Raw genomic sequence first — 21,638 nt, forward strand, 5'->3', positions numbered from 1 at the left:
TTGGTGATGATTCTGATTCCCATTTACACCTCCTCTAAACCCATCTTTTGTTTCTTTACTTGTCTCATTACCATCTTCTATTGCCTTGCACCATCATCCCTTTGCTTATGTAATCTCTCCGGTCTTCCACTCTATCACAGACCTTCCCTTTTGTTCTTTCCTCCCCTTTCCCTGCCACTGTACTTGCTTAAAACCTGCTACATCTCTAACTTTTTCCAGTTCTGACGAAAAGCCATCGACCTGAAACATTGGGCTGGATTTTCATTGAGGAGGCGGGTAGGAGGCGGGACTACAGCTTTCGGGGTTGTAGTCCCGCCTCCACCGAGTTGTAGCCAACCCACGCGATTTTGACTTGATTGACCTTGTTGAGCCCACCCAGCAGGCTCAGCAGGCCAATTAAGGGCCACCCGGCAACAGGTGACGTCACAGACTGAAATTTCATCTGTCAAGACCTTTTGACAGATGAAATATCAGCGTTTCACAGCTGTTTGAAGCTGTCAAATACTGACAATCGGTACTCCAAGTTAATTCCTTCCTCTCAGGGTGATTTAGAGATCTCTCCAGAACAGAAAGCTGAATGCTGCAATTTTTGACAGATTGCGGCCATTCTGTTTTCTGTGCTGGTGAGATGAGGGACTCCCGAGACCTGAAGGAAGGAAGGCTGTAAAGGTAAGTACATGTAAGTAAAACTTCTTTAAACACTTTACACACACCAAACACACTTACCTCTGCACTCATGCACCCATCACTCACCTGAACACCGGACATCTCGACCCCTCCAAGTCCTTCAGCCCGACGGCCCGCCTTGCTAACTTGCCGTGGTTTGGAGCCGTCGGGAATCCCACACTTCAAGAATGAAAATAGGGATTAGGCTAAAAACTGCCTGTTAACTACCTGTTAACAGGCAGTTAATTGGTACTAATCCTCTTCCCACCTCGGGGAGGCGGGTTCCAGTGCGGGTCGGGTACCTGCCTCCTTTGAAACTGGCATGGAGGCAAGTTGGGGGGCGGGATGGGTTCTGTTAAGTCTGTGTGTTCTAGTTATTGTTAATAAGAATCACTACACACAGACCACAAGAATAAATTCAACAGGTCTTTACTAGTCGAAGGTCAGGCTGAACTGCCCAATAAATCATTACACAGCACTTATATACCGGTGTGGTCACCACCGGTATTACAGTATACAGCAGCCAAGATAAAGTAGTGCATCTCTTAAAATAGTTCTCTTAAAGGTGGAACGGTTACATACACCACAATCCTCCCTTTTTAGCTTAACAGTATATATTCCCCATTTAACATAACATAATAACATATATACACAACTTCATGTAAAAACAGTTCACAGATTCAGTCTCTAAGGAGGCCTCCTGATCCGAGACGGATAACGCCTTTCAGGGGTCTCTGGTTCTCGTTGCTGGGGTGACTCATCTAGTTGATCCCCTATGGATAGGACATCATCATCAGGTATATTCACTTCTGAGGTAGATGCTTCAGGTTCACTAACTTCCTCCACGGTTGTCTCTGTTGTAACCATGGACTCGACCCTTGTTCTCGATCCCACCAGTTGGTCAGCATGACGTCGCATTACATTTTCACCAACATCTACCGTGTACATCAGGGGTCCTTGTCTGGCCTGAATTGTTCCAGATTGCCATTTCTCATTTTTATAGTCCCTGGCTAACACCGGTTGTCCTATTTCAAAACTCCGAGTGGGCTTGTTATTGATATGCTGGAACTGTTTGTTTTCGACTTCCCTCCGCACATTTGGTTTTAACAAGTCCAACCTGGACCGCAACCTCCTGTTATAGAACATCATGGCAGGACTTTGGTTTGCTGTTGCATGGGTGGCGTTTCGATATGCCCGTAGGAAATTGTCCACCTTGTGTTGCAGTGGAATCTGATCTTCGCTCATGGCCTTTATTGCCTTTTTGAACGTCTGTACAAAGCTCTCGGCCAGCCCATTCGTAGCTGGATGATATGGGGCAGAGGTATAATGTTTCACCCCATTCTTCTTCAGGAATTTCTGGAATTCCTCTGACATGAACTGTGGTCCATTGTCTGAACATATTTGCTCTGGCAATCCATTTCTTGCAAATATCGTTCTTAGCACCGCGATCGTCTTCTCCGAGGTAGTGGTAGTCATTTTAATCACTTCTGGCCATTTAGAATGTGCGTCCACCGCAATTAAAAACATGGAGTCCATGAATGGACCAGCAAAGTCAATATGTACACGTTGCCATGGGGTTGAAGGCCATTCCCATGGATGCAGCGGTGCAATTGGAGGTGCATTTTGGACTTTTTGGCACCCTGAGCAGCTTTTCGTCAGATCCTCTATCTGTTGGTCGATACCCGGCCACCACACATAAGCCCTAGCAAGGCTTTTCATCTTGACTCCCCCCAGATGACCTTCATGTAGTTCTTTTAGAACTCTCTCTCTTAACTTAGGAGGGATAATCACCCTTGTTCCATACATCAATGTTCCCCAACAGATGGACAGCTGTTCTCGTCTTGCTGAGAATGCCGGTAACAGTGGATCACCATGGGCTGGCCATCCCTTTACTGTCAATTCGTAGACCCGGGACAGTGTCGGGTCATTCCTAGTCTCCCTTTCAATATTTGCATTGGTGACAGGTAAACATTCGATGATGGTCGAGTGAAATAACTCCACCGGGTCAACCGTCGGTGCCTCCTCCTCAGTAGGTAGTGGCAGGCGCGACAGCCATCAGCATTACCATGCTGCTTTGTACCTTTGAATTCTATCTGATATTGATGTGCCCCTAGGAAAAGGGACCATCTCTGGAGCCTCTGTGCTGCCATCACCGAAACACCCTTCTTAGGGTTAAAAATGGATACCAACGGCTGGTGGTCTGTCAGCAGTGTAAACTTCTGGCCCTGCAGGTAATGATTAAACTTCTTTACTCCCCACACAAGGCTGAGAGCCTCCCTATCTATCTGAGCATAGTTGCGCTCAGCGGAGGTCAATGATCTGGATGCAAATGCGACTGGCCTTTCCAAGCCATTTAGCAACTTGTGTGAGAGTACTGCTCCAATACCATAAGGAGAAGCATCACAAGCTAAACGAATAGGTAGCGTTGGGTTGAAGTGAGCCAACACTTCCTCTGAGGTGATCAATGCCTTGCTTTTGCGAAAGGCCTTCTTACAGTCCTCGCTCCACTTCCATGGTACTTCTTTCTGCAAAAGAGCGTTCAGCGGGTGCAGCACCGTGGATAGATTTGGCAGAAACTTATGGTAATAGTTAATCAACCCTAGGAACGACCTCAACTGGGATACATTTTCCGGAGCGGGAGCCTTCACAACAGCTTCGATCTTGTCAGGTGACTTGTGCAGCCCCTCCTGGTCAATGACATGACCACAGTACGAGATCCGTTTCTGAAAGAACTCACATTTCTGGCGATTAACTCGAAGTCCATATTCCTTCAATCTGGTGAGCACCAGTTTCAAATTTGCAAGGTGTTCCTCATTGTCATCTCCTGTAATCAGGATATCGTCCAAGTAACATTGAGTGCTTGGAATTCCCTGTAATACCTGCTCCATGGCCCTCTGCCAAATTGCTGGAGCCGAAGCCACTCCAAAAACCAGTCTATTATATCGATACAAGCCTCTGTGCGTGTTGATTGTGAGATACTGGCGCGACTCTTCCTCAACTTCCATCTGTAAGTACGCTTGCGCCAGATCTATCTTGGTGAAGTGTTTCCCGCCAGACAATGAAGCAAAGATATCCTCAATCTGCGGAAGCGGATATTGCACCGTGTGAAGCACCGGATTAACCGTGATCTTGAAGTCTCCACAGATGCGGACCTTCCCCGGTTCCCCTGGCTTGTTACTCAATGAACGCTTCATGACGGGAACAATGGGCGTGGCTCACTCACTCCAGTCCACCTTAGACAGTACTCCTGAACGTTCTAGCCCTTCCAGCTCAGCTTCCACAGCAGGTCGTATCGCATAAGGTACCGGTCTGGCTTTGAAAAATTTGGGGTTTGCATGTTCTGCAATCTTGATTTTTGCCGTAATTCCTCTCAGTGTTCCCAGTCCCTGTTGGAACACCTCTTTAGCCTCATCCAATATTCTGGACAATCATTCAGGTTTGACATCTTTTTTTCCGGAATCTACCGTTATTGCTTTTAGGGAGTGCCAGTCCATATTTATTTTCCTGATCCACTCCCGTCCCAGAAGTGGTGGACCTCCCTCAGGTAGTACATATAAGTCCATTCCTTGGTGTTCTTTGCCCTTGTGTACCACCTTGACTTTTATCTTTCCGATGGGGTATACTCTTTGTCCCGTGTATGTCTGCAATACTATCTCCGTATCCCGTAGGGGAATATGTGTGAATAACCTTTTGTAATCTTGCTTATTCATGACCGTCAACGCCGATCCGGTGTCCAATTCCATCTTCACTTGGACTCCTGCTATCTGAAGTGTGACCCAGATAGTTTGTAGGTCAGCTTCCTTATTCACATTGTGAATTCTCAGGCTACCCAGTTCCTTGCTGTTGGAGTCTGAATCCGAATTCTGTTCATCCGAACTCTTCTCAGCCACCTTATGTACCTTTCTGCACTTTTCCTGCGGTGACTTTTTGTTGCTGGTCTTCTTTCCTGACCGGCATACTTTAGCTATGTGACCAAGCTTGCCACATTTTCTACATTCCTGATTTTTAAACCAGCATTGGTTCTGATCGTGTGTTGTCTTTCCACAACGATAACATTTCGCTGTACCCAAAGCCATTTGATCTACGCTGAGTACCACTGCCTTCAGCTGCATTTCCGCAGTGCCTCTCGCTGCGGCTTCATGCGATGCTGCAATAGTGACAGCCTTATCAAGTGTAAGATCATTCTCTTCAAGCAGCCGCTTTTGTGTTCCTTCTTTCGACAATCCACACACGAATTTGTCTCTCAGTGCCTCTGTCAGTCTTTCCCCAAACTGACAGTATTTCGCTAGCTTACGCAGTTCAATTAAATACTCCGCGTTGCTTTCCTCTTTCAGTTGCGTTCTCGCATAAAATTTAAATCGTTCCGCTAACATCAGCGGTGTGGGGTTCAAATGATTTCTCAGGACAGCAACAATATTAGCGAAAGCCTGATCCGCCGGTTTAGCTGGTGATAGAAGATGCTTCAATAGCCCGTATGTCTTCGCACCCATTGAGTTTAGTAAGGTTAGTGCTTTATCTTCATCTGATATTTTATTTGCCTTACAATAAATCTCTATGCGTTCTACATACGTGGCCCAATCTTCAACATCGGCATCGAAATCATTGATGTTACCACGCTTAGGCATCCTCGCAATCTTGAGAAACAAAAAGAAATTTTTCTTTTATTTTTTTTTCAAAATGGCGGTTTCCCGCGCTTGTCTTCTTCCCCCGCCTACAAAAATGGCGGCTTCCCGCGTTTGCCTTTCTCCCCCGCTGGCTGTAATGGCGATTGCCGTATTGCTGCGTTCGCCCTCCCCAGCGGTTCTCAAATCGTGCCTCCCAGCCCCTCTTGCAGTCCGGTCCTTTCCCCCGGCTGCGGCTGAGTTCTCCGCGTTTTAAATTTTTTTTTAAATTATTTTTATTTTCTCCCGCGCCTTGCGGCCTCGGTAGCTGCCCGGCCTTTTTCCCCGGTCGCGGTCGAGTGCTCTGTCGACGCTGTTGCATCTCCCAGCCCGCTTGCAGCCCGGTCTTTTACACCGGCTGCGTTTGCATTCACCGCGGCTCCCGTGCCTTACGCTGCCCCAGTCTCAGCGCCTCTGGCCCCGACTTCTGTCCGGCTCTTTTCCCCGGCCGTGGTCGAGTTCTCCGCCCTTATATCCTCCGTTTTTCCCTCCCCTACTTCACAGCCAACGTGGCCGACTTGCTGCTCGTCGCTGATCGGCTTACCCACCACCGTGATAGAAGGGATGATCACTGCCTGTTGCTGATGGAAGGCTTCGTGTCAGGATTCTTCCTTGCTCTTCAGACCCGAGTCTTTTCTCAGCAGGATGATGAGGGCGGATGCCTCTTCTCGACGCCCGTTAAACTGCCTTGGATATATCTCTGCCGCAGGGTAAGATCGTCATCGTCGCCACTGTTAAGTCTGTGGCCTAGAAATTGAGTGGGCTTAGCGCCCATTTTGCGGCGCTAGAGGGCATTGCGCTGGACTTACAGCCGGTTTTGAAATTGACTAGGGCCCAACATCGGCGTTACACCGGTAGCGCTGCGCCGGCACCGATGACGTCATCGGTGTGCGCAGCGTCCCGGTTGCCGTGGTGACGGGCCCCAGCGCCGAAATTCAGTTGCGGCCGCCTCGCCCGTGGCAGCCGCAACTAAGACTCTGGCAACAGAGTCTTACACGACTTTGCGCCGGCGCATAAAGGTGGAGCGGCGGCCGGCCGCTTTCCCGCCGGCCGCCTGCCCGCACCTCCCTCCCCGGACTCCCCCACCCCCCCCCCGCAGAACAGATGCTTCTCGGCTGCGAGCCCGGCACTTCCCCGAAGTGCCGGGCTCATTTTTGTGGCGATTTAACCGGCCAGCGGGCGGGTGCAGGCAGCTCCTCCTTAACTGAAGGAGGAGGCCTGCACTTCCCGAGCCTGCCGCACCGCATCGGGCGCCGCAGCGCCGGAATAGCGCCGCAATGCGGTGCGTAGCGCCAGTTTTCAGGCGCAAACAGCCTTCAGTAGCGCCGGCAGCCATTTGGGCGCGGCGCTACTGAATTTTTGGCGCGCACAGCGCGACTTAGCACCGGCGCTAAATTTCCGGCGTTAAGCCCCGGCGCAGCGCAAACTCAATTTCTAGGCCTGTGTGTTCTAGTTATTGTTAATAAGAATCACTGCACACAGACCACAAGAATAAATTCAACAAGTCTTTACTAGTCGAAGGTCAGGCTGAACTGCCCAATAAATCATTACACAGCACTTATATACCGGTGTGGTCACCACCGGTATTACAGTATACAGCAGCCAAGATAAAGTAGTGCATCTCTTAAAATAGTTCTCTTAAAGGTGGAACGGTTACATACACCACAGGTTCATGCCCTCCGATTTTGGGATTTTTACCCCCCACACGCCTCCAATCCCACCTCCACGGCCCAATGAAAATCCTGCCCGTTACCTTTGTTTCTCTCTCCACAGATGCTGCTTGACCTGCTGAGTATTCCCAGCGATTTTTTGTTTTTATTTCAGATTTCCAGCATCCGCAGTATTTTGCTTTTGTTTAAATTGGAAGTATTTGAGGGACTAGGAGTCAATGTAGGTCACTGAGCACAGTAGCAATGGGTGAGTGGGACTTCACAGAATCACAGAAACCCCACAGTGCAGATAGAGGCCATTTCGGCCCATCGAGCCTGCACCGACACATATCCCACCCGATCCCTGTAACCCCACGTATTTAATCCCCCTAACACTAAGGGTCAATTTATCATAGCCAATCATCCTAACCCGCACATCTTTGGACTTGATGTGGGTTAGGATATGAACAGCAGAGTTTTCAATGAGCTGGCTTCTGGTGGGTGGAGGATGGGAGGCTGACTAGGGGAGCATTAGAATAGTTTAAATAAAAACAGAAAATGCTGGAAATACTCAGCAGGTCAGGCAGCATCTGTGCAGAGAAAAACAGAGTTAACGTTTCAGGTAAATGACCTTTCATCAGAACATTAGAATAGTTGAGTTTGGAGATGACAAAAGCATGCAGGAGGCTTTCAGCAGCAGATGGGCTGAAGCAGGGAGAAGATGGTTAAAATCTGCAGCAGAAGCCAGGACAGAAGTTCTGTAACTCGCATTGGGATGTTTTCTACATTTAATGTCCTGTATAAATGCAAGTTGTTGCTGTTGTTATATATTTTTTATGTTAGCGAGCTGACAGGAGCTTCGAGGTCAGCTGCCAAGTTGAATCCTGGGTAATACTGTCAGTTTTGCATTCAAAACCACTTTACATCAACACTAAAGTAGTTGTATAATAACATGGTAAATGGCCCATAACTACACAATATTTGGTAGGGATAAAAGTTCCAGCCCTTTTCACTTCCATTTGGGTCAGTTTCATTAAAGCAATTCCCCAGGCGATTGGATACATTTTGCATGTGTAAGAGTTTGTGTGTATGTCAGGAACAATTAGGCTTAACTAATAGGAGAACCAGCATTGCAGGGGGAAGATTTTTGTTGCATACTTCAGTAAAGCCCAAATCTAGGTCATCTAGTAGAAAATGACCAGTAGAAAATGTATGAATCATAGCAAAACATTTCTTAGTTATGCATGACAATGACAACAACTTGCATTTATATAGCGCCTTTAACATAGTAAAACGCCCCATGGCGCTTCACAGGACCATAATCAAGCAAAATTTGACACCGAGCCACATAAGGAGATATTAGGACAGATGACCAAAAGCTTGGTCAAAGAGGTAGATTTTAAGGAGCATCTTAAAGGAGGAGAGATAGGTAGAAAGGTGGAGAGGTTTAGGGAGGGAATTCCAATGCTTGGGGCCAAGGCAGCTGAAAGCACAGCCACCAATGGTGGAGCAATTAAAATAGGGGATGTGCAAGAGGCCAGAATTGGAGGAGCGCAGAGATCTCGGAGAGGTGTAGGGCTGGAGGAGGTTACAGAGATAGGGAGGGGCAAGGCCATGGAGAGATTTGAAAACAAGGATGAGAATTTTAAAATTAAAGCATTGCCGGATCGGGAGCCAATACAGGTCAGCAAGCACAGGGGTGATGGGTGAACGGGCCTTGGTGCGAGTTAGGATATGGACAGCAGAGTTTTGGATGGGCTGAAAATTTATGGATGGTGGAATCTCGGAGGCTGGCCAGGAGAGTGTTGGAATAGTCAAGTCTAAAAGTAACAAAGGGGTTTCAGCAGTTGTGCAGATGAGCTGAGGCAGGGGCAGAGTCAGGCAATGTTACGGAGGTGGAAGTAGGCGATATTGGTGATGGCGCAGATATGTGGCCAGAGCTCATCTCGGGTTTGACTGTATGGAAGAGTGTGCCATATAATTGCGGAGACTGCAAACTTTCCTTGTCGATACACCAATGTCCAGAAATTACTGTATGATATTATTGTACAAACATTTAATGTGCTTGTAGTATCAGATTCTGAAGAATTCTATCTTAATGGAGTTAAGATTTTATCTTAACCCATTTACAGTTATCCTGCAACGCAAATAATGAAGTAGATGAGCTAATTCATCTTTTCTTTTAGTTTGCATTCCTGGTGCCTTGTTTCCCAATTGCTTTCTTGTTCATGCTAAGTCCATACATTTGGTCTGGCTCTATGGCAATTAATATTTCAACTCTAGGCTAAACAGCCTGTTGTGTTTGTCAATGTACAACATGTTGTCTGGGAAACTAGGCCAGCTGGTTGGCTCCTGCAGCTATGGTTTGTCTGGTCCTCTTACATTTTAAATGACAGACAAGACAGGGTGGCAGGAATGTTGCGTTGTATGGAATTTTAAAATATATATATGAACAATATCATAGGAACATAGGAACAGGAGTAGGCCATTTAGCCCCTCAAACCTGCTCCGCCATTCAATGAGATCATTGCTGATATGCAACCTAACTCCATATACCCGCCTTTTCCCCGGCAGCAGCAGCAGCGGGAGCGGCGGACCTGCGAGGGAGCAGCGGCTGTGGGAGAAAATAAAGGTCGGTGATTTTCAGGCCCAGTCGAGCAGCGGGAGTGGTGGCAGAATTCGAGAGTGACGTCACAGTACAGAAAGTGACGCTGGCGCAGGGGAAGAGGCTGATTGGTGAGTAGTGGGTGAGTGCTTTTTTTTCTTTCATTTTAAGTTTATTTATTTTAAGGTACTTCATAGTTAAGGTCGTTTGGGAGAGCGAGAATCCGAGAGTTTAAATTTGAGGTAGGAGTTTTTAAATTAAAAGTATGCCAGGGGGCCTCAGTCCCGTGCATTGCATGGCCTGCAGCATGTGGGAATTCCTAGATACTTCTTGCAGTCAGGATGACCACATGTGCAATAAGTGCCAATGGTTTGGCCAACTTGAGATCTAGTTTTCGGAGCTCGAACATCAGCTGGAGGCACTGTGGTGTATCTGTGAGGCTGAGATAGCACGTTTTTAGATGTGGTCACCCCGCAGCTTAAGAAAGTCAGAGAGGAAATGGGTGACCACCAGTCAGAAGAAGGGAGGCAGGCAGGTAGTCAGGAAAGCCCAAGAGTGCATCTCACTCAACAACCATTTTTCTGTGTTGGAAAACAGTGAAAGTGACGGTTCCTCTGGGGAGTGCAGCCAGAGCCAAGTTCATGGCACTGTGGGTGGCTCAGCTGCACAAGGGGGGAGGAGTAAGAGTGGAAGGGCAATAGTGGTAGGAGACTCAATAGTGAGGGGTGCAGACAGGCATTTCTGCAGCCGCAGATGTGACTCCAGGATGGTATGTTGCCTCTCTGGTGCCAGGGTCAAGGATGTCACTGAATGGCTGCAGGTCATTCTGAAGGGGGAGGGCGAACAGTCAGAGGTCATGGTTCACATTGGTACCAACGACAGAAAGAGGGATGAGGTCCTGCAACAAGAATTTAGGGAGCTAAGTAGCAGATTAAAAAGCAGGACCTCAAAGGCTGTAATCTCTGGATTACTCCCGGTGCCACGTGCTAGTGAGTATAGGAATAGGAGGATAGAGCCAATGAATGCATAGCTAAAGAGTTGGTGCAGGAGGGAGGACTTTAATTTCCTGGATCACTGGGTCTGTTTCTGGGGAAGGTGGGACCTGTACAAGTTGGACGGGTTGCACCTGAACTGGAACAGGACCAACATCCTTGCGGGGAGGTTTGCTAGTGCTGTTGAGGGGGGTTTAAACTAACTTGGCAGGGGGATGGGATATGGAGTGGAGCTATAATAGGGGGTGATGCACAGCCAAATATAGAGGAAAAAACAAGTCAGTCTGGAAGGCAGAGCAAATATGTAACGGCACAAGGGAGTATGGCAAGGCTGGATGGCATTTATTTTAATGCAAGGAGTCTTACGAGTAAGGCAGATGAATTGAAGGTGTTGATGAACATATGGGAGTGTGATATTGTTGCTATCACAGAGACATGGTTAAGGAAGGGGCAGGACTGGCAGCTCAATATTCCGGGGTATAGAATCTTCAGGCGAGACAGAGGGGGGTGTAAAAGAGGAGGGGGTGTCACAATATTAATCAAGGAGTCAATTACTGCAGTAAGGAGGGATGATATCTTAGCAGGTTACTCTAATGAGGCCATATGGGTAGAACTTAAAAACAAAAAGGGGGCAAGCACTTTGCTGGGAGTGTACTACAGGCCCCTAAACAGTCAGGGGGAGATAGAAGAACAGATATGTAGGCAAATCTCAGTGAAGTGTAGAAATAATAGGGTAATAATAGTAGGGGATTTCAACTTCCCCAATATTAAGTGGGATAGTCAGAGTGTGAAAGGCTTAGAGGGTGCAGAATTCTTAAAGTGCATCCAGGAGAGCTTTTTGAGCCAGCATGTAGAAAGTCCTACAAGAGAGGGGGCAGTACTGGACCTAATTCTAGGGAATGTAGCTGGGCAAGTGGTAGAAGTGTCAGTAGGAGAGCATTTTGGTGACAGTGACCATAATTCGGTGAGATTTAAGGTAGCCATGAAAAAGGACAAAGATGGACTGGAAATAAAGGTTCTAAATTGGGGGAAGGCCGATTTTAATATGCTATGGCAGGATCTGGCCAAAGTGGACTGGGATCAGCTACTTGTAGGAAAATCCACAACAGAGCAGTGGGAGTCATTCAGAAAGGAAATAGAGAGAGTACAGCGCCAACATGTTCCCTTAAAGGTCAAGGATGGGACCAACAAGTCCAGGGAACCCTGGATGTCAAGGGATATACAAGAATGGATTAGGAAAAAAAGGGAGGCTTTTGGCAGATACAAAGGACTAAAAACATTGGAAGCCCTAGAGGAGTATAGAAAGTGCAGGGGGGTGCTTAAAAAATAAATTAGGAGAGCATGATAAATCCATGTAGTGAGACAAGGACTTGAAGAGGTGATATCGTAGAATTAGCACGAGTACTTTATTAACAAACAGAGTAACAAACATCATGCCTGCATCCAGGCATTTCACCTTTGCTGACCTTGACAGGAAGCAAACCTCTGACCTTAGCAGCAGCATTGGCTACAGCACCACCTGGTGGATAACCTTAATCATAACATCCCAGATTACTATATCCCTCCCCCCTTAAGATTTCAGTATGAATTTCTTAACAAACAACCATTCCTGAGGGTCACATAAGGAGTCTCCATTCATCATGTTCCATACTTGATGAATCTAACAGTTCAGTATCAATCTCTCTGGTGGCTTGCGAGTCCTTTGTGAACGTCTAACAGTAAAGTCCCTACTTGTTTGTGGTGAAGCCACCAGCTGCTCCTGAGCAGTGCTCAGAGTATCTGACTCTGCACCGATGGTTTCCTCTTGAGGAATAGGTTCCTGTGGAATTGGCTCTGTCCCTGGTGGTGGCACCACAGATGCACTTGGATAACTGGGGGCAACCCTGTCTTCAGTCATTGCATCTGGAACCTTCATTTCAATTTCCCCTTGTCTGGGAAGTATCTGATCTACATGTCTGTGTACTACCCTACCATCTCCCAACATGACCTTGTATGATACTGGACCTGTCATTGAGTCTATGAAGCCAGGAATCCACTTTGGTCCATAACTGAAATTCCTGGTAAGGACCACATCGCCTTCTCCAAAACTTTGGCTCTTTGTTCTTTTGTCATGGTTCTCCTTTTGTTTGTTTTGTCTATTTTCCATTTTCCTTTTTAGGTCTGGGTGGACAAGGTCAAGAGTGGAGCGTAGTCTATGACCTAATAACATCTCAGCAGGAGAGAGTCCTGTGGTGGATTGAGGTGTTATTCTGTAGCTGAACAGAACCCGTGACACTTTGGCTGCTAAACTCCCTTCTGCACTTTTTCTCATCATCTCCTTAAATGTTTGTACGGCTCTCTCTGCAAGTCCATTTGAGGACGAATGATATGGAGCCGAGGTCACCTGCACTATGTCATTTTTTCTCAAGAACTCTTTTGTCTCTGTACTCACAAAACAAGTGGCATTGTCACTCACCACGATCTCCGGTAGCCCTTGATTACTGAAGCTCCGACGCAGGCAGTCTATAGTAGTAGTGGTGGAAGCAGAATTTACAGGATAAACATCCATCCATTTGGAATGTGCATCAATGATTATGAGGAACATCTTCCCCATGAATGGACCCGCATAATCTAAGTGCAATCTTCTCCATGGTTTATCCGGCCACTCCCAGGGGTGGAGAGGAGCCGCTGCTGGTGCCTTCCGGTGTTCCTGACAAGTGCTGCATGTCTTGACTAGATTTTCTATCTCCTCATCTAGCTTTGGCCACCACAAGTAACTCCTAGCCAAGGCTTTCATACGCGAGACCCCAGGATGACACTGATGTAGCTGCTCTAGGATAGACTGTCGTGCTGGCTGTGGAATAATCACTCGTGTTCCCCACAATATGCAACCATCCTGCACACTCAGCTCTGTTTTCCTGACACTGTAGGGTGTGAAGTCAGCCCCTTCCGGATGCTGTGGCCATCCCCTCACCACATATTCTCGAACTCTAGACAGTACTGAATCTTTACCTGTCCATGTTCTTACTTGCTCTGCAGTCACCAGTGCCGTGTCAGTGTCCTCCAACATCAAAACTCTGTCCTCTGGAGCTGCATGGATAGGTGTGCCTGGCAGCGGAAGACGGCTCAAGGCATCTGTGTTCCCATGGTACTTGCCCGCCTTGTAGATGATGACATACTCATATGCCCTCAACATCACTGCCCACCTCTGGATCCGGGGTGACACCATCTGTGGAACTGCTTTCATTTCATTGAAAAGAGAGAGAAGAGGTTTATGATCAGTGCATATGGTGAACTTCCTGCCATATATGTACTTGTGGAACCTCTGTAACCCAAACATTACTGCTAACCCCTCTTTGTCTAACTGTGAATAGTTTTTTTCCGCTGGTGTTAGAGTTCGGGACATAAACCCTATTGGTCTTTCAGTTCCATCTTCCATGCAGTGTGAAAGAACTGCCCCCACCCCGTAAGGTGAAGCATCACAAGAGAGAATGATGTCTTTCTCTGCATTGTAGTGAACCAGCACATCCGACGACAGCATCAGTTTCTTGGACTGTTCAAATGAAACCCCCTGCTCCTCTCCCCACTGCCACTGTGTCTCCTTGCACAGTAGTTTGTGAAAAGGTGCTAACATAGTTGACAAGTTTGGTAAAAACCTGTTATAATAGTTCAGCAGTCCCAGGTAAGCTTTTAACTCAGCCACATTTGTAGGAGCAGGGGCATCCTGCAGTGCTTGGAGCTTCTCCTTGAGTGGATGGAGCCCGGTGGCGTCCACTCTGTGTCCCAGGAACACTGCCTCAGTTCCCAGGAAAGTGCACTTACTCCTCTTGAGCCGGAACCCTGCCCTCTCCAATCTCTGTAGTACCTCTCTCAGAGTGCTCAGATGCTCCTGGTCGGTTCTTCCCGTCACCAGAATGTCATCCAGATAGATGGAAACATGTGGAATCCCTTGCAGTATACCTTCGATTGTCCTCTGGAAGATAGCTGGACTAGATGAGACACCAAATGGTAAGCGGTTATATGTAAACAAGCCCTTATGTGTATTTATGGTGACATACTTCTTTGATTCGTCATCCAGTGTAATCTGCAAGTAGGCATGACTCATATCCAACTTTGTGAATTTCTTTCCTCCAGCCAGGTTTGCAAAGATATCCTCTGTTTTGGGAATCGGATACTGCTCTAGTTTGGACACCCGATTGACTGTCAATTTATAGTCTCCACAGAGTCTTACTGAATTGTCCGGTTTTAAAACAGGTACTATGGGAGCTGCCCATTCCGAACATTTCACTGGCTCCAGTATGTTCTCTCTCAATAGACGGTCAAGCTCAGCTTCTACCTTTGGCTTCATGGCATAAGGCACAGGTCGTTGTTTAAAAAACCTTGGCGGTGCCTTCTTGTCTACATAAATCTTAGCTGGGGGGCCATTAAATGTGCCAAGTTCCTCCTTGAACACATTCTCATGTTCACTCAACACTTTTTGCAAAGTCAACTGTTTGCCCGCATCTATTTGATGTACTGCTCCCCAGTCTAATTTAAGTTCTTTTATCCAGCCCTGACCTAACAGGTTTGGTCCGATACCCGATACTATAACTACAGGTAGCTGTTCCACTGTGTCCCTGTGTTGCACAGTTACATTAGCTGTACCTAATGTCGCTACTCGTTCACCTGTATATGTTTTAAGATGCAGGGAGCAAGGCTTTAACTCTGGAACTTTTGCACAGTTCCACAATTTTGAGTACTCTGCCTTGTTCATTATGGTCACGCCGCACCCTGTATCCACTTCAAAGTTCACCTTAGAGTCATTTACTGTCAGTTGCAATGTGATAGGAGCCACTTTCGGAAGGTTCTCTAACATGCTATACATTATGAACATGTCCTCTTCTTCCTCAGCTTCCCCGCTGATGTGGTGTGCTCCATGTTTTTTCACTTCTCTCCCTTGGTTTTGCTGTCCTCCCCCTTTTGGTTTGGATTCCTCCACAGGTGATTTCGCCTTGCAAGCTCGTTTTATGTGTCCTTGTTTCCCACACTTGTAGCACTTTTCCTCCAGAAACCGGCATTCACTCACCAGGTGATCGCCCTTGCATCTATAACATGCCTTCACATGCTCATGTTGTGGTTTCTGACGCATGTTCAACTTGTGCACAACAACCTGACCTGCAACTTGCGTAGCATTAGCTCTGTCTGAACCTTGTATTTCTTTTACATCTCGGTTTGCTGTCTCTATGGCTTGAGCAAGTTCCAATGCTTTTTCATAAGTAAGCCCAGTCTCGGATAATAATCTACACTGCATTCGGTCGTCCATAATTCCGCAAACTAGCCTATCTCGCAGCATTTCCATCAGGTTGTTCCCATAATTGCAATCTTGTGCTAATTTACGCAACACCGCTACATAGTCCATTACACTCTCTTCTTCTTTCCTGTTCCTTGAATTAAACTTGAACCGCTGTACAATCTCACTAGGCTTAGGGTTGAAATGTTCTTTTAGCAAAGCCACTAATTCAACAAATGATTTGTCTCCAGGCTTTTCAGGACTGAGCAAATTCCTCATCAAACTGTAGGTCTGGCTTTCCACTGAACTAAGCAGAATGGCTTTCCTTTTTCCGGCATCATTTATTTCATTTGCTTCGAAAAAATAACCCAACACTTCACAGTATTCCTCCCAGGTTTGTGCTTGACTATCAAAAGCGGAAACCGTTCCTACTGTGGCAGCCATGCTCTCTTCCAACTGGTAGCTAACTTCAGCTCGTGATTTTGTTGTTTAAAAGTCCTGGCAGACTTCTCTTCTTTATCCAGGGTCCTTTTTACCGTGTCGCCAAATGTGATAAATCCATGTAGTGAGACAAGGACTCGAAAAGGCGATATCGTAGAATTAGCACGAGTACTTTATTAACAAACAGAGTAACAAACATCATGCCTGCATCCAGGCATTTCACCTTTGCTGACCTTGATAGGAAGCAAACCTCTGACCTTAGCAGCAGCGTTGGCTACAGCACCACCTGGTGGATAACCTTAATCATAACATCCCAGATTACTATAGAGAGCAAAGAGGGGGCATGAAAAAACACTGGCGGGCAAAATAAAGGAAAGTCCCAAGGTATTTTATAAGTATATTAAGGGCAAGAGTAGGGCCCATTAGGGACCAAAGTGGCAATCTGTGTGTGGAACAGGAAGATGTAGGTGAGGTTTTAAATGAATATTTTGCATTTGTGTTCACTATGGAGAAGGACAATGTAGGCATAGAAATCAGGCAGGGGGATTGTGATATACTTGAACAAATTAGCATTAAGAGGGAGGAGATACTAGTGGTTTTAGCGGGCTTAAAAGTGGATAAATTCCCAGGCCCAGATGAGATGTATCCCAGGCTGCTGTGTGAGGCAAGGGAGGAGATTGCAGGGGCTCTGACTCAAATTTTCAGAACCTCTCTGGCCACAGGGGAGGTGGCAGAGGATTGGAGGACAGCTAATGTACTACCATTATTCAAGAAGGGTAGTAGGGTAAACCAGGGAATTACAGGCCAGTGAGCCTAACATCAGTGGTCGGGAAATTATTGGAACAAATTCTGAGGGACAGAATTACTCTCCACTTGGAGCTGCAAGGATTAATCAAGGATAGTCAGCATGGCTTTGTCTGGGGGAGATCATATCTAACCAATTTGATTGAATTTTTTGACGGGGTGACAGGTGTGTGGATGAGGGTAGTACAGTTGACGTAGTTTACATGGACTTCAGTAAGGCTTTTGACAAAGTCCCACATGGGAGACTGGTCAAGAAGGTAAGAGCCCATGGGATCCAGGGCAATTTGGCACATTGGATCCAAAATTGGCTTCGTGGCAGGAGGCAGAGGGTAATGGTCGAAGGTTGTTTTTGTGACTGGAAGCCTGTGTCCAGTGGTGTACTGCAGGGATCGGTGCGGAGTCCCTTGCTGTTTGTAGTGTACATTAATGATTTAGATACAAATGTAGGAGGTATGATCAGTAAGTTCGCAGATGACACGAAAATTGGTAAATAATGAGGAGGGAAGCCTCAGGCTACAGGATGATATAGATGGGTTGGTCAGATGGGCAGAACAGCGGCAAATAGAATTTAACCCTGAAAAGTGTGAGGTGATGCATTTTGGGAGGACAAACAAGGCAAGGGTATACACAATGAATGGTAGGACCGTAGGACGGACAGAGGATCAGAGGGACCTTGGCGTGCATGTACATAGATCCCCGAAGGCAGCAGGACAGGTAGATAAGGTGGTTAAGAAGGCATATGGGATACTTGCCTTCAATAGCCGAGGCATAGAATATAAGAGCAGGGAGGTTATGATGGAGCTGCACAAAATGCTCTTTAGGCCACAGCTGGAACACTGTGTGCAGTTCTGGTTGCCACACTATAGGAAGGATGTGATTGCATTAGAGAGGGTGCAGAGGAGATTCACCAGGATGTTTCCTGGGCTGAAGCGTTTCAGCTATGAAGAGAGACTGGACAGGCTGGGGATGTTTTCCTTAGAGCAGAGAAGGCTGAGGGGCTACCTGATGGAGGTGTACAAAATTATGAGGGGCATAGATAGGGTAGATAGAAAGGAACTTTTCCCCTTAGTAGAGGTGTCAATAACCAGGGGGCATAGTTTCAAGGTAAGGGGCAGGAGGTTTAGAGGGGATTTGAGGAAAAACTTTTTCACCCAGAGGGTGGTTGGAATCTGGAACTCACTGCGTGAAAGGGTGGTAGAGGCAGGAACCCTCACAACATTCAAGAAGCATTTGGATGAGCACTTGAAACGCCATAGCATACAAGGTTACGGACCAAGTGCTGGAAAATGGGATTAGAATAGATAGGGCTTTATGGCCGGCGCGGACACGATGGGCCGAAGGGCCTCTTTCTGTGCTGTATAACTCTATGGGGAAAAATTCAGTATCGCTGCATTTGGGGCGCGATTATCGGCCGTGCGCATTGTTTAGCTCCTGGCGCTAATTATCGTCTCCAACTGGAAACTTGTCTTTTATCGCCCCCGGAGTTGATTGGAGCGCTAAATCAGGCGCTACACTCCTCTCTTAAGGCGCAAAGGCCGAGGAGCGAGGCGCTACCTCAGAGCGCTGGCGAAGCTCATGTGATGTCAGTCAGCAATGGAATACAGACACAATGGCGCCGGCCAGTTCTTAAAGGGGAGGGTTGATCTTGCTCTCCATCCACATCCTGCTCATTGCAACCTTGAATCTTGGCCTGGAGAGACCTGTACATCAAATCTGCTGGAAAGAACAATGGAGAGGCCTAGGGAAAGAACTCAGAGTGCAGCCCCCACAGTCACTTCTAAATCGATACAAGGTCAAATCAAAATGAACCTGCAAAGTGCTGCTCAGTACCCAAAACTCCTTCACACAGCATTGAATCTCTCCAGAAGTCTCTCTCTCTCTCTCTCTCAGAATGCGTGGTGCAAAAATGTCACCAACAAAAAAAGGCAGCAGGCGGTCGCCTTTAAATAGCGCTCCCCCAGTCCCTTCCTGGCTGCAAAACGCTCCGCTCAACCTGTCGTTGCTAGCGGCAGGCGGTAAGGCAGGGGGCGCCACTCAATATCCGGTCCGGGGCACACTCGAATGACGTCACGATCTGCCGGCGCAGGAGATCGTGGCGGTAATGTTTAGCGCCGTCGCAAAATGTCTAGTTAATTTTGCGAGCGGCGCAAACATCGCCGCGCACAGGCGCTCGTTGCTTTGCACCCCATTAGCGCCCTCTTAAGGCGCTAACGGGAGGCGCAAACCAACTGAATTTTTCCCCCTATGACTCTATCCTTTAATACCTTTGATTAACAAAAAGCTATCAATCTCAGATTCAAAATTAACAATTAATCTAGCATCAATTGCCATTTGCGGAAGAGAGTTCCAAACTTCTACCACCCTTTGTGTGTAGAAATGTTTCCGAATTTCACTCCTGAAAGGTCTGGCTCTAATTTTTAGTCTATGCCCCCAGTCCTAGAATCCCCAACCAGCGGAAATAGTTTCTCTCTATCTACCCTATCTGTTCCCCTTACTATCTTGAAAACTTCAATCAGATCACCCCGTAACCTTCTAAATGCAAGGGGATACAACCCTAATTTGTGTAATCTCTCCTCGTAATTTAACCCTTGGAGTCCGGGTATCATTCTGGTAAACCTACGCTGCACTCCCTCCAAGGCCAATATATCCTTCCTAAGCTGTGGTGCCCAGAACAGCTCACAGTACACCAGGTGTGGTCTAACCAGGGCTTTGTATAGCTGCAGCATAACTTCTACCCTCTTTATTCTAGTCCTCTAGATAGAAAGGCCAGCATTCCATTAGCCTTTTTGATTATTTTCTGTACCTGTTCATGACATTTTAATGATTTGTGTACCTGGACTCCCAAGTCTCTTTGGACCTCCACTGTTTTTAGCTGTTAACCATTTAGAAAGTACCCTGTCCTATCCTTTTTAGATCCAAAGTGGACATCAGATACACAGAAGGCAGAAAGCTCATCAAAAAGTTCAGATGATGTAACAAACCATCATTTGAACTCCTTACTGAAGTAGTATCATGTAATCGCATCCATGTATTTGTTATTTTTATTAGTATAGATCTTCTGTGGCATTGCTTATGAAATTGTATGGATTGGGCTCTTATTTCTGCCCTGCTGCTCAGCCATATGAGCGAGCACAACACCAGGGGCTGTCTCACTTTCTATATGGGATGGGGAATGCCACATACTTATTTAATTAACAGCATTTTTCCCCTTACGTAATTTGTTTCACATCTCTCCCTTTCTTCTCATTTTCCCTTATTGTTACCCACCTCTTCCAATTCATCTGGGTCATTTTTCCTGTTGTTCACTCCCACACTCATCCAGCTTTTTCTAACACATCCACTTTTTCTCTGTTGTTACTCGTTTCTCCTGCTCCCTCCTATTTTTTTCCTGCTGTTACAGCACCATTTCTCCTTGGTTTTCATCAAGTGAGATATCTAGGTAGGAACTACAGTTCCCTCACAAAACTGTGCATCTCAAGGCTAATTAGGAGCATGTTTGCAGTGGTGTGTGTCCATATTCTCCACAGTTATAATGCATTTCCAATGGACTTCCTTCTTGAATCTCTCCTTCAGAATAATTCAATGTGTCAGTTGTAATGATATCAGCAAATAGTGATGGTATTTGCCTGATTGATTATTTATGCCTGACCAGCAGAGGGCATGTGAGAGACAAGCAGTTTAGTTTTAGTTTCGGTTTTAGATGGATCTCTAAGATGGTGTCTCCTGTAATGCTGTTAACTGAGTTGAACATACTTTAGATTAAAAGACATTCTCTTTCATGAATGTGTCGTCATTGAACCCACATACAAATCAATACATGGTGTCAGAAGTGGGATTGAAAGAGATGAAGAGGAAAAATCTGAAGTTAAATCAGCTCTCCACATATTAACAAGCCAAAAGAGAACATCGTTACTTACCATTGGAGAATAGCTAACGAAGTGAAAAAATGGTAGGATTACACCCACCGGCGAAGCTTCAGTTGACAGGTAATGTGGCTGAAAATTGGAGGAGATTCAAACAACATTTGGAGTTGTATTTAGCAGCAATCGGAGCTGACGAGAAAAGTGATAAAATGAAAGCGTCAGTGTTCTTACATGTCGTGTGTGATGAAGTGCTGGAGGTGTATAATAACTTCACATTCGCTGCTGATGGAGACAAAATGAAGTTGGATAAAATAATGGAACAGTTTGAGGCCTACTGCATACCTAAATGTAACGTGACGTTTGAGAGGCACAGATTTTTCACATGTGTACAGAAAACGGAAGAGACTATTGATCAGTATGTGACTGAACTGAGAAACAGAAGCAAAATGTGTGAATTTGGAGGACTGACAGACTCGCTGATAAAAGACAGACTGGTGTGTGGTATTCCAGATAATGGTCTAAGGGAAAGACTGCTAAGAGAGCAAAATCTAGACCTGGGAAAAGCCATAGCACCGTGTAGGGCTACAGAGACTGTGAAGTCGCAGGCAAAGGAGCTGTTCAGTGACAGTAGCTGCAACGTGGATGCAGTGAGAAAGAACGGACACAAACCGTTTAACAAAAAGAGCGCCAATGTGAAAAAAGAGGCGTG

Source organism: Somniosus microcephalus, chromosome 4 (assembly GCF_052327205.1).
Source record: "Somniosus microcephalus isolate GS21.2 chromosome 4, FLI_Smic_1.0, whole genome shotgun sequence".
In the NCBI taxonomy this organism is placed as follows: Eukaryota; Metazoa; Chordata; class Chondrichthyes; order Squaliformes; family Somniosidae; genus Somniosus; species Somniosus microcephalus.